The sequence below is a fragment of the Arachis hypogaea genome, chromosome 20 (genome assembly GCF_003086295.3).
Source record: "Arachis hypogaea cultivar Tifrunner chromosome 20, arahy.Tifrunner.gnm2.J5K5, whole genome shotgun sequence".
In the NCBI taxonomy this organism is placed as follows: domain Eukaryota; kingdom Viridiplantae; phylum Streptophyta; class Magnoliopsida; order Fabales; family Fabaceae; genus Arachis; species Arachis hypogaea.
In genome coordinates, this window is record NC_092055.1 from 110,800,316 (window position 1) to 110,813,162 (window position 12,847).

At 39.4% G+C, this 12,847-nt stretch overlaps 1 non-coding gene across 1 annotated transcript; it reads left to right on the forward strand.

The window, feature by feature from the left end:
• Window positions 1–672: 672 nt before the first annotated feature.
• Window positions 673–776, forward strand: LOC112787988 (small nucleolar RNA R71). Its single transcript, XR_003195371.1, has one exon. It is a non-coding gene; the product is annotated as a small nucleolar RNA R71 (small nucleolar RNA).
• Window positions 777–12,847: the final 12,071 nt, after the last annotated feature.

The window sequence follows — 12,847 nt, forward strand, 5'->3', positions numbered from 1 at the left end:
CTCAGCTGGCCCACTTGTGCCTCCAAATTTCTAATGGAGGACCTTATTTCATTCATGAAACTTACAGTGGCCTTAGATAGATCGGAGACTAAGTTTGCTAAATTAGAGGTATTTTGTTCAGAGTTCTCTGTCTGTTGCTGAGTGGATGATGGAAAAGGTTTACTATTGTTAAACCTATTTCTTCCACCATTATTAAAGCCTTGTTGAGGCTTTTGATCCTTCCATGAGAGATTTGGGTGATTTCTCCATGAGGGGTTATAGGTGTTTCCATATGGTTCACCCATGTAATTCACCTCTGCTATTGCAGGGTTCTCAGGATCATAAGCTTCTTCTTCAGAAGCTGCCTCTTGAGTACTGTTGGATGCAGCTTGCATTCCATTCAGACTCTGAGAAATCATATTGACTTGCTGAGTCAATATTTTATTCTGAGCCAATATGGTATTCAGAGTATCAATTTCAAGAACTCCCTTCTTCTGAGGCGTCCCATTACTCACAGGATTCCTCTCAGAAGTGTACATGAACTGGTTATTAGCAACCATGTCAATGAGTTCTTGAGCTTCTGTAGGCGTTTTCTTTAGGTGAATGGATCCACCTGCAGAAGTATCCAATGACATTTTAGCTAATTCAGACAGACCATCATAGAATATATCCAGGATGGTCCATTCTGAAAGCATGTCAGAATGACACTTTTTGGTCAGTTGCTTGTATCTCTCCCAAGCTTCATAGAGGGATTCACCTTCTTTCTGTCTGAAGGTTTGAACATCCACTCTAAGCTTACTAAGCTTTTGAGGAGGAAAGAACTTGGCTAAGAAAGCCGTGACCAGCTTATCCCAAGAGTTCAGGCTATCTTTGGATTGAGAGTCCAACCACACTCTAGCTCTGTCTCTTACAGAAAAAGGGAAAAGCATGAGCCTGTAGACTTTAGGATCTACTCCATTAGTCTTAATAGTATCACAGATCTGCAAAAATTCAGTTAAGAACTGAAAAGGATCTTCAGATGGAAGTCCATGGAACTTGCAGTTCTGCTGCATCAGAGAAACTAATTGAGGTTTCAGCTCAAAATTATTTGCTCCAATGGTAGGGATGGAGATGCTTCTTCCATGTAAATTGGAATTAGGTGTAGTGAAGTCACCAAGCATTCTCCTTGCATTATTATTATTTTCGGCTGCCATCTCCTCTTCCTGTTCGAAAATTTCTGACAGGTGCTTGCTGGATTATTGTAATTTAGCTTCTCTTAGTTTCTTCTTCAGAGTCATTTCAGGTTCTGGATCTACTTCAACAAGAATGTTCTTGTCCTTGCTCCTGCTCATATGAAAAAGAGGGAACAGAAAAATAATAATAATAGGGATCCTTTTTACCCAAGTATAGAGGTTCCCTTATGTGAGTAGAAGAAAAGAATAAGAGAAAATCTGAACTCAGAGAGAGAGAGAGAGAGAGAATTTGGATTTTTGGTGAGTGAGGAAGAGATGTTAGTAAATAAATAAATAAATAAAAAGAGATGAGAGAGAGAGAGAGAGAATTTTCGAAAATTATTTTTTGAAAAAGAGTTAGTGATTTTCGAAAATTGTTTTTGAAAAAAAGTTAGTAATTTTCGAAAAATAAAATCAAAAATTAAAATAATTAGTTAATTGAAAAAAATTTTTGAAAAAGAGGGAGATATTTCGAAAATTAGAGAGAGAGAGTTAGTTAGGCAGTTTTGAAAAAGATAAGAAACAAACAAAAAGTTAGTTAGTTAGTTGCAACAAATTTTGAAAATCAATTTTTAAAAAGATAAGAAGATAAGAAGTTAGAAAAGATATTTTTGAAAAGATATGATTGAAATTAGTTTTTTGAAAAAGATTTGATTTTTAGAATCACAATTAATGACTTGATTCACAAGAAATCACAAGATATGATTCTAGAACTTAAAGTTTGAATCTTTCTTAACAAGTAAGTAACAAACTTGAAATTTTTTTTGAATCAAAACATTAATTGATGATGTTATTTTCGAAAATTATGAGATGGAATGAAGAAAAAGATTTTTGAAAAATATTTTTATAATTTTCGAAAATAAATAAGAAAATTGAAAAAGATTTGATTTTTGAGAGAGATTTTGAAAAAGATAAGATTTTTAAATTGAAAATTTGATTTGACTCATATAAAAAAAAACAACTAGATTTTAAAAATTTTTGAAAAAGTCAAATCTAATTTTCGAAATTTTGAGAGAGAAAAAGGGGAAGATATTTTTTTTTGACTTTTTGAATTTTTAATGATGAAAGAGAAAAACATGAAAAAGACTTAATGCATGAAAGTTATGGATCAAAACAATGAATGCATGCAAGAATGCTATGAATGTCAAGATGAACACCAAGAACACTTTGAAGATCATGATGAACATCAAGAACATATTTTTGAAAATTTTTATATGCAAAGAAAACATGCAAGACACCAAACTTAGAAATTTTTCATGTATAGACACTATGAATGCAAGAATGCATATGAAAAACAAGAAAAGACACAAAACATGAAAATGCAAAGATCAAACAAGAAGATTTACCAAGAACAACTTGAAGATCATGAAGAACACTATGAATGCATGAATTTTTTTTTTCGAAAAATGCAAGATGAGCATGCAATTGACACCAAACTTAAAATCTGACTCAAGACTCAAACAAGAAACACAAAATATTTTTGATTTTTATGATTTTATAATTTTTTTTTGTATTTTTCGAAAATTATTTGTGAAAAAGAAAAATAAGAATTCCAAAATTTTTAATATGAATTCCAGGAATCTTGCACTCTTAGTCTAAAGCTCCAATCTGAGGGTTAGACATGGCTTAATAGCCAGTCAAGCTTTAGCATGTAAATCAAGTGGATCAGGAACAACAGCAGGTGGATCAACAATAACTAGCTTGCTCTTGATAATGTTGGGTTGGAAGCCCCAGTCTAAATGAATTTAGACATGGCTTTACAGCCAGTCAGGCTTCAACATGCTTCATGAAACACTAGAATTCATTCTTAAAAATTCTTAAGAACATAATAAAAATTTTTGAAAAGAAATTTTTTTTTTTCGAAAACAGATGAGAAATTTTTGAAAGATTTTTGAAAATAAAACAAAAAAAAATTACCTAATCTGAGCAACAAAATGAACCGTCATTTGTTCAAACTCGAACAATCCCTGGCAACGGCGCCAAAAACTTGGTGCACGAAATTGTGATCTCAGGAAATGGCGCCAAAAACTCTGTACGCACGTCTTAATAAATCGTTTTTCATTCACAACTTCGATACAACTAACCAGCAAGTGCACTGGGTCGTCCAAGTAATAAAACCTTACGTGAGTAAGGGTCGATCCCACGGAGATTGTTGGTATGAAGCAAGCTATGGTCATCTTGTAAATCTCAGTTAGGCGGATATCAAATGGTTATGGAGTTTTCGAATAATAATAATAAATAAACAGAAAATAAGATAGAAATACTTATGTAAATCATTGGTGAGAATTTCAGATAAAGGTATAGAGATGCTTTCGTCCCTCTAACTTCTACTTTCCTGCTGTCTTCATCCAATCAGTCCTACTCCTTTCTATGGCTGGCTTTATGTAAGGACATCACCATTGTCAATGGCTACTTTTCATCCTCTCTGGAAAATGGTCCGATGCGCTGTCACTGCATGGCTAATCGTCTGGAGGCATCACCGTGGTCAATGGCTACACCCTATCCTCTTGTGAAAATGGTCCAAATGCTCTGTCACAGCACGGCTAATCATCTGAGGTTCTCGATCATACTGGAATAGGATTCACCCTCCTTTTGCGTCTGTCACTACGCCCAGCACTCGCGAGTTTGAAGTTCGTCACAGTCATTCAATCCCAGAGCCCTACTCGGAATACCACACATAAGGTTTAGACTTTCCGGACTCTCATGAATGCCACCATCAATCTAGCTTATACCACGAAGATTCTGATTAAGAGATCCAAGAGATAATCATCCAATCTAAGGTGGAACGGAAGTGGTTGTCAGGCATGCGTTCGTGGGGAAATGATGATGATTGTCACGTTCATCACATTCAGGTTGAAGTGCGAATGAATATCTTAGAAGCAGAATAAGTTGAATTGAATAGAAAAACAGTAGTACTTTGCATTAATTCATGAGGAACAGCAGAGCTCCACACCTTAATCTATGGAGTGTAGAAACTCTACCGTTGAAAATACATAAGTGAAAGGTTCAGGCATGGCCGAGAGGCCAGCCCCCAAAATGTGATCACAGGATCAAAAATACAATCTAGGATGAAAACACAATAGTAAAAAGTCCTATTTATACTAAACTAGTTACTAGGGTTTACAGAAGTAAGTAATTGATGCATAAATCCACTTCCGGAGCCCACTTGGTGTGTGCTTGGGCTGAGCTTGAATGTTACACGTGCAGAGGCTCTTTCTGGAGTTGAACGCCAGGTTGTAACGTATTTCTGGCGTTCAACTCTGGTTCGTGACGTGTTTCTGGCGTTTAACTCCAGATAGCAGCGTAGAACTGGCGTTCAACGCCCTTTTACGTCATCTAAACTCGACCAAAGTATGGACTATTATATATTTCTGGAAATCCTTGGATGTCTACTTTCCAACGCAATTGGAAGCGTGCCATTTTGAGTTCTGTAGCTCTAGAAAATCTATTTTGAGTGCAGGGAGGTCAGAATCCAACAGCATCAGCAGTCCTTCTTCAACCTCTGAATCTGATTTTTGCTCAAGTCCCTCAATTTCAGTCAGAAAATACCTGAAATCACAGAAAAACACACAAACTTATAGTAAAGTCCAAAAATATGAATTTAACATAAAAAATAATGAAAACATCCCTAAAAGTAACTAGATTCTACTAAAAACATACTAAAAACAATGCCAAAAAGCGTATAAATTATCCGCTCATCAAGGTCAGACAACGCTAAATCAGCTTGCCGCAGTAGTGTCAACTCCACATCTATGCATGAAGTTTCCAACCCCAGAAGGGATAGCCATGATAAAAGGAGACCAGAAAACTGCGCGACGCTATTACAACGAAAGTCTGGACCTTAGAGGCAAAAGAGAAGAAATCAACACTATCGAACTTGGGGGAGTTTGAGGTCGGGAAGAACTTCGTCCACAACTGGAAAGCGAGATCGAGGAAGTGCAAATCGGGGATATCCCAGATAAGACGACAAGTATTGGGGCGACTTTAAAAGGAGACATAAATGAGTCTCTGATACAGTTCCTAAGAGATAATGTCGACCTCTTTGCATGGAAGGCTGCAGACATGCCGGGCATAGATCCCAAACGAATGTGCCACAAGCTGGCAGTATACCCAGAATCTCGGCCAGTACAACAGAAGCATCAAAAGCTCAGACCAGAAAGATCCCAAGCTGTGGAAGAACATGTACAAGCTTTACTGGAGGCAGGATTCATAAGAGAAGTCAAGTACCCACTATGGTTGGCCAACGTTGTATTGGTGAAAAAGTCAAATGGGAAATGGCAAATGTGCACTGATTACACTGACCTCAATAAAGCATGTCCAAAAGATCCTTATCCACTTCCAAGCATAGACACTCTAGTGGATGCCTCCTCCGGATACAAGTACCTTTCCTTCATGGATGCTTATTCAGGATATAATCAAATCCTAATGTACCCACCTGATCAAGAAAAGACCTCATTCCTAACCCCAAAAGCAAATTACTATTATGTCGTCATGCCATTCAGACTCAAAAACGCAGGAGCTACCTACCAAAGATTAATGAATAAAGTCTTCACAGACCATATCGGGAAACTCATGGAGGTATATGTGGATGACATGTTGATAAAAACACAAAGTGAGGAATCATTGCTGTCCGACCTCGCCAAAGTGTTCGACACCATCAGAAAGCATGGCATGCGACTTAATCCCACAAAGTGTACCTTTGCAATAGAAGCCGACAAATTCCTAGGTTTCATGCTAACACAACGAGGAATCGAGGCGAACCCGAATAAATGCTGAGCTATACTCAACATGAAAAGTCCGACCTATATCAAGGAAGTAAAACAACTCAACGGAAGACTGGCAGCCTTGTCCAGATTTCTGGTCGGATCAGCCATAAGATCTCTTCCCTTTTACGCCATACTAATAAAGGGAAAGAGGTTTGAATGGACCACAGAATGCGAGCAAGCCTTCCGAGATTTCAAAAAATTCCTAGGACAATCACCCATTCTTACTCGGCCCCGAAGGAGAAGCACTCATATTATACCTCGCAGTGGGAAGTCGGGCAATAGCCTCAGCACTAGTCAGAGAAGATGAAGGTGGGCAACAACCCATCTACTTCATCAGCAAAGCCTTACAAGGGGCCGAACTGAACTATCAAAAGATAGAAAAGTTCGCCTACGCACTTATACTCACTTCTCGCCAACTTCGCCCGTACTTTCAAGCGCACACCATTAAGGTTCGGACTAACCAACCCATAAAAGGCATTCTACAGAGAAGACAGACTTAGCTGGAAGGATTCTACAATAGGCAATCGAGCTATCTGAGTTCGATCTTCAATATGAAGCTCGGATGGCCATCAAGTCTCAATATTTGGCCGATTTTATTGCTGAGGACACTGACACCCCGGGAACTCTGATGAGTCAGGGATTTATACCGGTTCGAAATTCTACAAAATAATCCCGTTGTTAGTATAGTCCAAACCGATAGTCAACCCTCAAATCAAATTTAGAAGGAATTGGTTGTCACAAGTTCAACCCCTATAAAAATAACTGAAGTATTCAAACCTCGGGTCGTCTCACAAGGAATGGGCAAGCATGCGCTTCAACATTAGTTAGAATTCCGGGGTTGTAAATCATGAGCAAGAAATTAAACTAAGAATCCTAACAAGCAAGTAATCTTGAGATGCAAGAAATTAATTCAAATAACTAAAGCAAGATGTGAGCAATTCCAAACTAATAAGATAACATCCAATATAAGTCTACTCTAAAACTAAACAAATAACTATGACTAAGACAAGACAATTAGGATTTTTGGGTTTTCAAATATGAATAATAAAGCAACTCTTGGCTAGACATGGAAATTGAGGTCACTATCCTTGTCTAATAACCATATCTTGACAATTATGAGGAACCAAACTCATTAAGTCTACTTCTATACTTGAAGTATGTTAAATGGTTTAGTCAACATCAACTCATAAGGTCCAACCTAGCTACTAATTGACTTAGTAGTAGGCTAGTGTCAATGGCTATCAAATTGACCACTAAGGGTTCCCAAATCATCAAATCCACTAGGCCCAATGACTTAAGTTTACCCAATTCCCTTAGCCTAGGCCAAGAGTAAAGAGAACTACTCCATAATCAAGGGAAACATTTCATCAAACACATGGTAAGCATTACTAAAAGTCATATTCAAAGTGCAATTAAATTGAAATTAACAAGTACCCACTAACAATTATCAACATACAATCACTCAAACAACACAATTAACCATGAAAATCATCAATGTAACATTAACAACTCAAGATTCACAAGATTCATGGAATGGGTATAAAATGACAATTGACAAGAGAACATAAAACTACACAAGATCTAAACAAAATTATGCTAAGGAATTCAAATTAAACAATCAAAACTAGTAATTAACAAGATCTAATTCAGAATTCAACAAGGAAAAATCAAATCAAACTAGATCTAGAGAGGAACAAGGGTTTCTCTCCCTAGAAGAACAAAAACCAAAACTAGCTAAAAGTTGTGTCTAAGTGTGAACGAATGATCCCCCCTTTCCCCCTAGCATCCTTGGGTCTTTTCCATGTAGAACCAGCTTGAATTTGGGCCTGTTGAGCCTCAGAAATCGCGAGGCACGATTTTCTTTAATGAGGTCACGTGCAGCTTATCGCGCGTACGCGCGATGCGTGCGTGCGCGCCGATTGATTTTGTGATTCACGCGCGCGCGCCATGTACGCGTGCGTGCCGGTGTGGATTTCCCTAAGCTGCGCGGGTGCGTCCATCTTTGCGCGCCGCTTCTAGCTGTCCTCATCCACGCGTGCGCGCAAGGTGCGCATGCGCGTCCATGCTGAAATTTCCAAAAAGTCAAATCTTCATATTCCTTCCTCTTGTGCATGCTTTCTTTCTCTCTCCTAGGCCATTCTTGCCCTATAAATTCTGAAATCACTCAACAAATATGTCTCGACATCGAATGGTAATAAAATAGGATCAAAATATATCAATTCTATGGCAAAAGAAGCATGTTTTTCATCATGGAGCAAAATTAGGAAGAGAACACAAAATCATGCAATTCTTGTGAATAAGTGTGAAAAATATTGACAAAACTCCCCAAGTTCTACACAATATAAACCACAAAATTGGGATTTATCAAACTCCTACAAAATGGAATCTCTTTGTAGACGGCTCTTCAAACAAAACCGGGAGTGGTGTAGGTGTGATAATCGAAAGCAACCAGGGAACCCAAATCGAACTCCCCCTAAAATTCGAGTTCCCTGCTTCAAACAACCAGGCCGAATATGAGGCATTACTAGCTGGTTTGAGACTGGCTAAGGAAGTGGGAGTTCAAAAGCTTATCATCTTCAGTGACTCGCAAGTAGTCACCTTACAAATAGCAGGGACTTACCAAGCTAAGGACCCTACCATGAAAAAGTACCTGGACAAAACCAAGGAACAACTCGAACAACTCGGAGAATATGAGGTCCACCATATACCTCGGGAACAGAATGCTCGAGCTGATGCACTTTCAAAATTAGCCAACACCAAACCAGGGGGCAATAATAAAAGCCTCATCCAGAAAATATTGCAAAACCCATCGATCTCGGAGGAAGAAAAGGTACTGGCCATATCAGGTCAAGATCAAGGATGGATGACCCCCATCATCAACTACCTCAAATCAGAGACACTCCCTACAGATAAGAAGGAGGCGAAGAGGTTGAGACGAGAAGCACAGTACTATACCATCATAAATAACATCTTATACAAGAGGGGGATCTCCACACCCTTACTAAAATATGTGCCAACCTCCAACACAAAGGAAGTCTTAGAAGAAATACACAGTGGTATATGTGGCAACCATCTTGGAGCACGAGCTCTATCCAAAAAGGTACTCCGAGCCGGATTCTTTTGGTCGACTTTACAAAAGGAAGCAACAGAGTTTGTAAAGACATGTCCACTATGTCAGAAGCATGCTAATTTCTACATCGCCCCACCAGAGGAGCTCATCAGCGTAACATCACCTTGGCCATTCACAAAATCGAGACTCGACCTCCTAGGACCTTTTCCCTAAGGATCAGGACAAGTCAAGTTCCTCATTGTAGGGGTCGATTACTTCACAAAATGGATCGAGGCAGAGCCCCTAGCTAATGCCACTGCTCAAAAAAGTCGAAAATTCTTATATAGAAATATTATCACAAGGTTTGGGGTTCCTCACTCCATCACCACAGACAATGGTACTCAATTCACAGACATAGGTTTCAGGAAGTTGATAGCTGACTTAAAAATAAAGCACCAATTCACATCCGTAGAACACCCACAAGCTAATGGACAAGCAGAAGCAGCTAACAAAGTCATATTGGCTGGGTTAAAATGGAGATTACAGGACGCAAAGGGAGCCTGGGCAAAAGAGCTCCCACAAGTCCTCTGGGCATATCGGACAACTCCACACTCTACCACAAGGGAATCACCTTTCCGACTGGCTTATGGAATGGAAGCAATGATCCCAGTGGAGGTCAAAGAAGGATCTCCCAGAATGATCTACTACAATGAAGAGGTCAACTCCCAACTCCAAAGAGAAGAGCTCGACCTACTTCCAGAAATCCGAGAAAGATCTCAGATTAGGGAGGAGGCGTTAAAATGCCGAATGGCCTCAAGATATAATCGGAAGGTAGTACAGCGAAGCTTCGCCAACAACGACCTCATCCTAATCCGAAATGACATCGGAACTGGTCGACCAGGAGAGGGGAAGCTAGCAGCTAACTGGAAAGGACCCTACCGAGTCACAGAGATACTAGGAAAAGGCTACTACAGGTTGTCCGAGCTAGAAGGGCAAGAGCTACCAAGATCGTGGCATGCCTGCAACCTAAGAAGGTATTATAGTTAGAGGTAATAAAGATCTTAGGTCAAGGTGCACTCTTTTTCCTGAAAAGGTTTTTTAACGAGGCACCAAGCCAAGATCTGTAAAATTGCCTGACTTAGAAGGGTAAACACTCACATGTATATATTTTATTTGCCTATATGTCTACTTTCTATTGGAATAAAACTCTTCAGATTCCCTACAAGCCTCTCTACCAAAACGCATTAATCTAAACGCAAAAATCCATCACTCGATTACAAAGCTACAGGTCGGCGAGGTGAAAACCAAATTCACCACCCGGCCACGATGAAATCGAATTCATCGTTCGAAATTCTACAAAGGTCGGCAAGGTGAAAACAAAAATCACCGCCCGACTTCGACAAGGTCAACCAAACGAGAACCAAACTCATTGCCTGACTTCGACAAAATCGGCAAGATGAAAAAGCGATAAAAACAGATTAATGCAAAAGCTACAAAAGTTATAAAAAGTAATCCATAAAAAGAGGCCTGACGAGGTCTGAGTAAAATGGATTGCTAAAAATAACTTAGAATGGACCGACATGACGAAGTCGGACCAATCGACATGAAAGCTACAAAAGTTATAAAAAGTAATCCATAGAAAGAGGCTTGACGAGGTCTGAGTAAAAATGGATTGATAAAAATAACTTAGAATAGACCGACATGAAGAAGTCGGACCAATCAACATGAAAGCTACAAAAGTTATAAAAAGTAATCCATAGAAAGAGTCCTGACGAGGTCTGAATAAAAATGGATTACTAGAAATAACTTAGAAAGGACCGACTAGAAGAAGTCGAACTAGACAGATCAAAGCGACAAAGTTATAAAAATAGTAATCCATACAAAGGGGCCCTGGCCAGGTCTTACTAAAATAGATTGCTAAAAATAACTTAAAAAGATTCGACAAAGAGAAGTTGGACCAAACCAACGAAAGCTATAGATTGGACCGACAAGCGAAGTCGACCAACGAAAGCTACAACTCGGCTCATCGTGAGAAGTCGGACCAATGAAAGGCGTGCGCTAAAAGGGATACAGCTCAGTCCAAAAAGCCACGACCTCACGACAAAGCTATCAGAATTGTTCAGACTAAACTAACAAGGTTCTACAAGAAGACTAGAAAGTTGTCGACCAAAGTTAAACTTAAAAGGTCACTTCGACTGGGGCAGAAAAAAGAATCAAAGAAGTTGGACAGCAAAGTCCAACACTCTAAAGATTCCTGGAAGCATCAAAGGTTGCAAACAAACATACCAAAAAATTACTACAACTAAAACTTAGAAGGCCACCCGAAGATCGACTTTAGGAATTCAAAAGCATTTGTTTTTTCCCTAAAGAAAGTTGCTAAGAAAAGCAAGTGAAATGTCAAGGCCACACCATGGCTCAATTACAAGAAAACAGAGTTAAAAAGCCCACAGATCGGGATATACAAAAAATACATCATAGAAAAGTCATCAAGGGTTCAAGTTCTCCTCAGCAGCAACACCCTGAGTTGTAGAAGGAGGAATAGTTTTCAAAGGAGTCGCATCTACGGTCCCATCCTCACGATTGAATATCTCACAATCCAGATCGGGTTGGGAATGGTCGACCTCGGCAGAAGGATTTGAAGAAGTCGCGGCTGTAGATGCTTTAACTGGTGGCACAGGGGGGAAGATCCTCTCCTTCATCCTCATCCGGGGCAGGGACGATTTTTCCATCCTCCACGATGTTGTCCAAACTGAAGAGAGTCAGGTTGAGCTCGGGAGCAAGAACTCGAACCTGAGCCTTCAAGTTTTCACAGGCATCAGTCACACTGCCTACAAGATGACCCTGGAGCTCAACATAGTCAGCACGAGCAGACTCCAGCCTCTCTCTGGCCTCCAACAGCTCGCCATAGGTTCGAGTATAACTCTCCTTCGACTTCTTGGCCATCTCCTCGGCCAAATTCGTAGCCGTTTAGCTCGGGTAGCACGAGACTTTTCCTTCTCCAAATCTAATTCCAGCTTAATAACTCTGGTGTCTAGCTCGTCCTTCAGACCTTTGATCCTATCAAACTCCGAATTTGCATCCTCCAAGAACTCTTTAGTTGCATGAACTGGGGAACCCTGGATAGTTCGGGACAAGGCTGTAGAACCTATGCACAATTACTCAAGAGGGGGGGTGAATTGAGTATTGCAACAACAATGAATCTTTTTGCGAAAGTTAAAGACAATATACAAAAGTGTTATTGTACTAGTATTTTTCCAAGAGCTTAACTCAATTGCTAAGCATTTATAAGGAGCTTTTACTTTCCAATAGACACCAACTCAAATAAATTGATCAAGCTTTTCACCAATCGGACTTAAGCTATTCCTTAAGTACTTACGAAGCTACTTTTCGATCACAATTTATTTGCTCAAAGGTAAAAGACAATAATATTGAAGAGATGAGTTTGGAGAGATGCAAACGCTATTTAGAGTGGTTCGGCACAATCCTTGTCCTACGTCCACTTTCTTTCTCAATCGCTATTGAGAAGTTCCACTATTGCCAAGCTTCAAGGTGCTCGCGCAAAACCTTTTACAATCCGAGTCCTTAGTTTCTAACACCTCACGGTATATGATCACCACTCGTATACTAACCCACTCCACTTAGAGATTCCTTCTCTAAGATTTGCCTTGAGTACTTAGTATACTTCTTTGGTATCCTCACCGACTATAGTGTTTATAACTCTTGACTCAACCTTGGAGATCACAATCCAATTTACAAAGTGTTACAAGAAAACAATTCTCAAAGAATTGTTGAGATGAAATGAGTACTCTCTAGAAGAGTGTATGATTACAAGTTTAGCACTA